General features: G+C 40.2%; 1 long non-coding RNA gene across 1 annotated transcript; it reads right to left on the bottom strand.

Annotated features, from left to right (window-relative positions):
* Positions 1-413: 413 nt before the first annotated feature.
* Positions 414-6,839, bottom strand: LOC106725518. The gene is made up of 3 exons (XR_001361402.1): positions 5,936-6,839; positions 1,813-1,940; positions 414-786 (listed from the first exon to the last, which is right to left on the bottom strand). It is a non-coding gene; the product is annotated as an uncharacterized LOC106725518 (long non-coding RNA).
* Positions 6,840-6,845: the final 6 nt, after the last annotated feature.

A 6,845-nucleotide genomic window follows, 5' to 3' on the forward strand; every position in this document is an offset into this window, starting at 1 on the left:
GCTCCCCAACACTTAAATCCATAGCAAGCTAGAACATGCAAATCAACTTTTATATGCTTCTAAATTCTATAAGTATTTAAGGTAAATTTATGTGTTCATGCTTGTTTAATTTAAAAAATAACAAGCCCTGGCTGGTTTGGTTCAGTGGATGGAGCGTCGGCATGCAGACTGAAGGTTCCCAGGTTCGATTCCGGTCAAGGGTGTGTACCTTAGTTGCGGTCACATCCCCAGTGGGAGGTGTGCAGGAGGCAGCTGATCGATTTTTCTCTCTCATCGATGTTTCTAACTCTCTATCCCTCTCCTTTCCTCTCAGTAAAAAATCAATAAAATATATTAAAAATAAAAATAAAAAATAACAAGTCATGCACAAATGATCAAGTTATATGATCAAATTTATTGCATAATTTCCTAGCTCTTCACTTTTACATCACTTTTTCACAGACTTTGTTACAAGATCAAAAATAATACACACTTCCAAATGTGTAAAAATAATTGGAATGAATAAGTATGATCTGTATAAATTTATTTCTTCTTTGATTTTTAAAACATATTTATATACTAATTAGAATTCAGGGCCAACATAACTCATTACATTTCAGTATACTCACACACATGAATAATTAGTTTGAATAATTTCATTGTAAAGAAACTTGTGAATTCTTAGTAAATATGATGGTTCTGGCACACAGCTTTAAAGTCATTCTTAAAACTTGAATATTCTTGGCACATGAAGAACTACACTAGAATATCCAGAACATGGGTATTCTGTAAGGAAAAGATCATCTTCTGAAAGTGAAAACAGAAAGCAATGAAATTATAACACCAAAAGCTGAAGAAACAGCTTACAAATGTACTGTTGGAAAACTTGGAAGATGACCAATCCCCATGTCAAGAACATGGCTCAAATGTCACTGATGTAAAATGAAATGGCACTGTAACTTGCCTGGCACATTGAAATGGTGCTTATGGAATTCGTCACTGTTTTCTAATACTATCCAAGAAGAGGGTGCATTGATTCTAGAAGACAAACAACCCTAACCTTGACAGAAATGTCCCCAGAATTTTAAAAAAGTGAATTTTTAAGACTTAGATGGCTTAATGGAAGTATTTTTTTAAAATATATTTTATTGATTTTTTACAGAGGGAAGGGAGAGGAATAGAGAGTTAGAAACATCGATGAGAGAGAAACATCGATCAGCTGCCTTCTGCACACTCCCTACTGGGGATGTGCCCGCAACCAAGGTACATGCCCTTGACCGGAATCGAACCTGGGACCCTTGAGTCCGCAGGCTGATGCTCAATCCACTGAGCCAAACCAGTCAGGGCAATGGAAGTATTTTTTAAGAGACTCTAACAATCAATGTCTTATTCTGTATCCGGCAAACAAATTATTAACATGCAAACTGGTTTTCAGAGAGAACCTGCTGTACAGGTAACAGGATCCCATTGTCAAGTCAGGTTTATTTCACATTGCAATTACTTGAATTTTCCATCGAAGAGACCAATGTATTGCTTGTCAGTTTAGTTAGTGTTTCTCAGTCCTCTATAGTTCGATCACCTTCGAGCCACTTGATGAAATTCTTTCTGAACCAGTATCTAAGGGGCATGCAGTGCACATGCACAACTCAAGAATTCTAATTTCAGAGTAGACCACAAAGATTCCTCCCTGCATGAGGAGCCCCTCAGCCTCATGAAAAAATGCGGGAAAGCTTTTTGGGATTGATGGTATGACTAACACCCTGGACAAAGATGGGGTCCAAAATGTTCCCTTGCCTCTCATTACCAGGTATTTTAGGAGAACAGAAAACTCACCACTAGGAAAGCAAGAGATATGTAGTCCAGGCCAAGATAAACAGGTGGTTTCTTCTGGGACCTACAGCCAAGTTCCATGGCATATGGACTGTGGTTAGACTTCTTTGGGAGGAAAATGTTCTCTCACCCTGTTGTCAGAGAGAAAAACAAGAGGAATAATGGTTAAATGAAGAAAAGAAAAGAAACTTCTTTTTCTTTTATTGGTATTATTATCCAATATCTGAGAACTACACCCATTGGGTCTGCCAGCTTATATGGCCACAGACAAAAGCTGATAAAATGAGGGAAAAAGTAGTAGAGACAGGAGTCAGAGACCTCTTTTTTGGAAAAGGAAAGAGATACTGTGATAACTGGGAAGGTTTTTGTTTTGTTTTATTTTTTCTTTCAAATGAGAGAGGTTCAAATATGTTTATATGCCAAGGAGAAGTCAAGAGAAAGGGGGTGTCTGAAGGTTCAGAAGAGAGAAGGTGTGATGACTAATGAACAGGACCTAAGGAGAGAGGTGGGGAAGGGGAGGGGAGGATGTGGGATGGATCCAGAGTACAGGTGAGAGAGATTTACCAGGCTCTTTCCTTGAGTCTGAAGAAAAAGAGAAAACATGCGTGGGTGTCTACATATGTCAGGGTAAACCTGGTCATGCTGTGGTAACAGCCTCCAGAATCTTCATGGCTAACAAGAAAGGCTTATTTCATACGCTACATGGCCAGGGCAAGTTGGCTCTGATTGGGTCCACATTTCAGGATTTAGGCATGTGGATCAGGCCCTCACTGGAATACTGCCATCTTTGGTGGCAGAAAGAAAAGAGAGAATGGCAAATCATGCATGAGTGCTGAAAGCTTCTGCTGGGAGGTGATGCACAACACATCACATCAGTTCACATTTCATGGCTAAAGCAACTCCCGTGATCATGCCTGAGTTCAATAGAACAGGCACATAGGAGAGGAATGAGGAATATGGGTGAGCAATACAATAGAGAGGGGCTTTGAATATGGGCAAACAACGCAATCTATCACAAGGCCCATCCTGCTTTTGTTGGTGATAGAAGTTGCTCCTTCATTCATTCAATAAATATTTATTAAGCACTCCTGCTTGCCTTAATCCCAGCCTCTAACAATCATTGATCTGCTTTCATTGTAGAACTTCTAGAATTTTAAAAATGAAATCATACAGTATGTAGCCTTTCATGTTTAACTTCTTCAAGAAAACTAATCTTATGTTGAGGCTATGAAAACAACTTACAGGTTAAAAAAGGCAAGGAAAGTAGTAAGGCTCACCAGTCTGAGTGCCCACCTACTTTGGCTTCATCCTAAATACCAATTCCCAGGAAAAATTGAGTCTTATGTGCTGGTTATATTTTTCTAGAACTCATTAAAATAATTATTAATGTTAAAAATGTTAATTTGAGCACATCTCAGATAAGCAAGCCTCACTTAGGAAAACACTTCATTAAAAGATCTTGACAACCTTTTTTACTTCTAACACTCTCATTCTCTCAATCATTAATTTTGGCCATTGAGTCTTAAATAAAGTGGCCATTAGCAAAATGTATAAGTAATTATAACTCCCAAATCTCCACATATAGCATCATAACATGCAAGTCCACATTTACCTTACTTTTAAAGATAAATTCAAACCTTTTTCTTTTTGCTTTCTACCTTTATTTCCCATTTTATTTGGTTGGGATAAGAAAAATTTGTTTGGATATAATGAAAACCAAAAACACAACTAATAAAGGTGAGAAGATTGAGACTTGCCATGCAGCATACATAGATTGGGAAGACTTCTTGCAGAATATGAGATTTGAAGAAGGTTCTAGAACTGGAACTTTGCTAGCCAGGGCTTATGTACTCTAATGTAATTGGGAGAACTCTACAGGAAAAGTTCTATGGTTTGTAACTCCCCCTTTCCTTAACTTCCTTTTCCCCCTTATATAAATACTCCTCTATCTTGGCACATAGGCCAGAATGTACATGTAGCTTGCTATGTCTGCTTGTACTGGGTTGCAACCCCTTTCTTTTTCCCAAATAAATCCTTTTTGGTGATGAAACACCTGGTTGATATTAATATTCAGTTGAAAACAGGAACATTTTGCAACGTAATGCCTGTAGACGACCCATGTAGGTGCAGTAATTCTTCCTACATGTGGATTACTGTATCCGTTTCCATTAAACCACTTTCTTTCCCAGTTACTCTGACACTTCCATACTTTTAGGGTAAGAGTCATCAGTTTTCTGTGTGTCTCTGTGATTGTAGAGGACCCAGCAGCCTGAGTTATTAAAGAGTGCTTCAGAGATGGTTAGCAGATAATCGGATCTATGAAAACCCTTTCTGTAGATGAGGCCTTTTCTTTAGCAAATTAGAACTCTAATGGAGGTTTGAATAAGAAAAAGGCCTAACCAATTAAAAAGTTCCTTTGTTATTGTTTGTCTTTGTGGTCATTGTTGCTGCTTGGTAAGGCTAGAGGAAGTTTTGAAGGTTGATGGATAGGAACAGCGTCATGTGGGTGAGCCCCACATCTATTTCTCCAGTGTTTTTTTACTGAGATGAAATCAGGTCAGGTTGGAATTCTGAGGCAATTTAGAAATACAAAAGTGTACCAAAGGCTGTCTGGAAAGGTATGTAGGAACAGGAATGGTGTAGTAACACCCACTTGGCTTGATCAAATGGACGTGTCCAGGCACTCTGTGGGATATAAACACGGAGCTGGATGCCCAATCCACCCTGCTTAGATTAATCCAGGGCTTTGAATAAAGGGGCGGGTCCATTTGAGTCTTTGTACTTGTCGGGTTTGGTCATGTTGTAAGGACCTATGAGAAACAGTTTCTCAGACTTTCTTACATGCTACTAGGTATGCTAGCTGTTATTCTTTTTTAAATGTTTTAATTGATTTCAGAGAGAGGAAGAGGGGGAGAGATAGAAACATCCATGAGAGAAAACATCAATCAGCTGCCTCCTGCACCTCCCCCCACCCCCCAGATTGAGCTCCCAACCAGGAATCAAACTGTGACCTCCTACTAGTTCATAGATCAATGCTTAACCAATGAGCCACACTGGCCAGGTTAAACTGTCTTTCAAGGAAGGCCATTTCAAAATGAAATCGTGACTTTGTATATGGTGATAATTTCATAGTTCTAGTTCTAAACCCCAATTAATTCAAAATTGGTCCTGCTTATGCCCGTAGTTTCATATAGACCAGTGGTTCTCAACCTTCTGGCCCTTCAAATACAGTTCCTCATGTTGTGACCCAACCATAACATTATTTTCGTTGCTACTTCATAACTGTAATGTTGCTACTGTTATGAATCGTCATGTAAATATTTGATATGCAGGATGATCTTAGGCGACCCCTGTGAAAGGGTCATTTGACCGCCAAAGGGGTCGCGACCCACAGGTTGAGAACCGCTGATATAGAGTGTGCCTAATTCTATCATAGTCAAATGGTGATTTCTATTGGTAACATGACTACATTTTCCTCTGGAGATTGCTGTGAGAGTTTAAGTCACTAATATGTGAACAGGTCTATGACTGTCCCTACATTTAACATGTCAGTGTAATAACATTTTTACCTGTACTGATATTAAACTTTCTCACCTTAAAACTTCAAATTCAATTCAAATACTGCAAGATCGAAGTTTATTTTGCTTTTTTAAAACAAAAATGGTACCATAAACAAAGCCCACTTTGTAATTAGAATCCTTTCCCCCTTGTATAAGGCAGCATAGAAAAATGGTGAGTTATACAAACATGGATTCCAAGAAGCTAAGCAAAAATAATTTTTCACTTAAGTAAAGTAGGCTATGAAAATTTTAAATGAATAAAGAAAAAAAGCACCAAACTGAAAGGGACAAAAAGGATCATTTTCCTTCTCTGAACTGCACTGCTTGAACTAAATTAACAAAATCTCCCAAAATAAAAATATTTAAGTAATTTATTTGCATGTTTTTAAAAGTACTTTTCCCCAGTAAATACCGGGTCAACAAAAACAAAAAACAACAACTGCTTCTTTGTTTTATTTTAAACCTTGTTGCTGAAAATAATTCTAAGTGTATCGGTATTATTTACTACTTTAGTGAGTGTCTAGCGATATCCCACCCCTTCTGTGAATTTTGACTATGGAATCTACCTATAGATGGAGGCAAATGTCAAGAATCTGCAGGGACTCCAGAACACAGCTGGACCACAGTCACTTTTGACTGAAGAGGTCTCCGTTTTCTTGTGATGAATCTCTCTCAAGTCACACTCCCCTTCACCCATAAAATAAGACTTCCGCCAACTTGAAGGACAGTCTATAAAGTCCCTGTATCCCTTTCCATTAAACCACCTTCTTCCCAGCTACTTGTGTCTTGTAAAACCTAAACCTTAAATTAAAATTAAAAAAAAGCAGGAATTGACTGCGTGGACAAAGGGAATCGTAGTTTTACGCAAAAATGCAACCCCATACGAGCACTGAGCAAATGGATGGTTGCATCTGAAGTCATCCGACTGGTCACTTGCGTCTTCATGTGGAGGTTTCCCAAGAGTTAACGATCCTAACCATGAGAAGTGAGTGTCGCACCGTCCAAGACTCGGCCCGTTGCCCTTTACTTCTAGGCAACATTTGTTTCAATTAGGTCGTGTCTCCTCATTATCCGTGAGGACGGAATTCATCCCCTGCCCTTCGGTGCAGGCGATTTTTTCCGGGAAAATTAAAACATCCCTCCTGGGATCAAATAGCCAACCGTAGAGTGGAGGAAGGCGGGGCCCACGTGTCCCATCAGAGGGCCCTCAGACCCGCTCCTCACCGCAGGCCTGCAGCTGCCAGAGCGAGGGTTCGGGGTCAGGAGACCAGGGGGATGGCGGCCACAGGCTCGGTCCTCCCGCCACGCCGGGGACAACACAACGGGAGTAACCGCGGGACGGAGCGACAGGCAGTGGCGCGACTGCAGGACTCAGAACACGGGCCGGGACTGGGCAAGACAGGAAGGGGTCCGCGAGGCTGGCACACCGGGACTGCAGGAGCGGCGAGGCTACCCACGGCGCCCTCCGGTCCCGCC

This window comes from Myotis brandtii, unplaced genomic scaffold (genome assembly GCF_000412655.1).
Source record: "Myotis brandtii unplaced genomic scaffold, ASM41265v1 scaffold17, whole genome shotgun sequence".
Classification (NCBI taxonomy): Eukaryota; Metazoa; Chordata; class Mammalia; order Chiroptera; family Vespertilionidae; genus Myotis; species Myotis brandtii.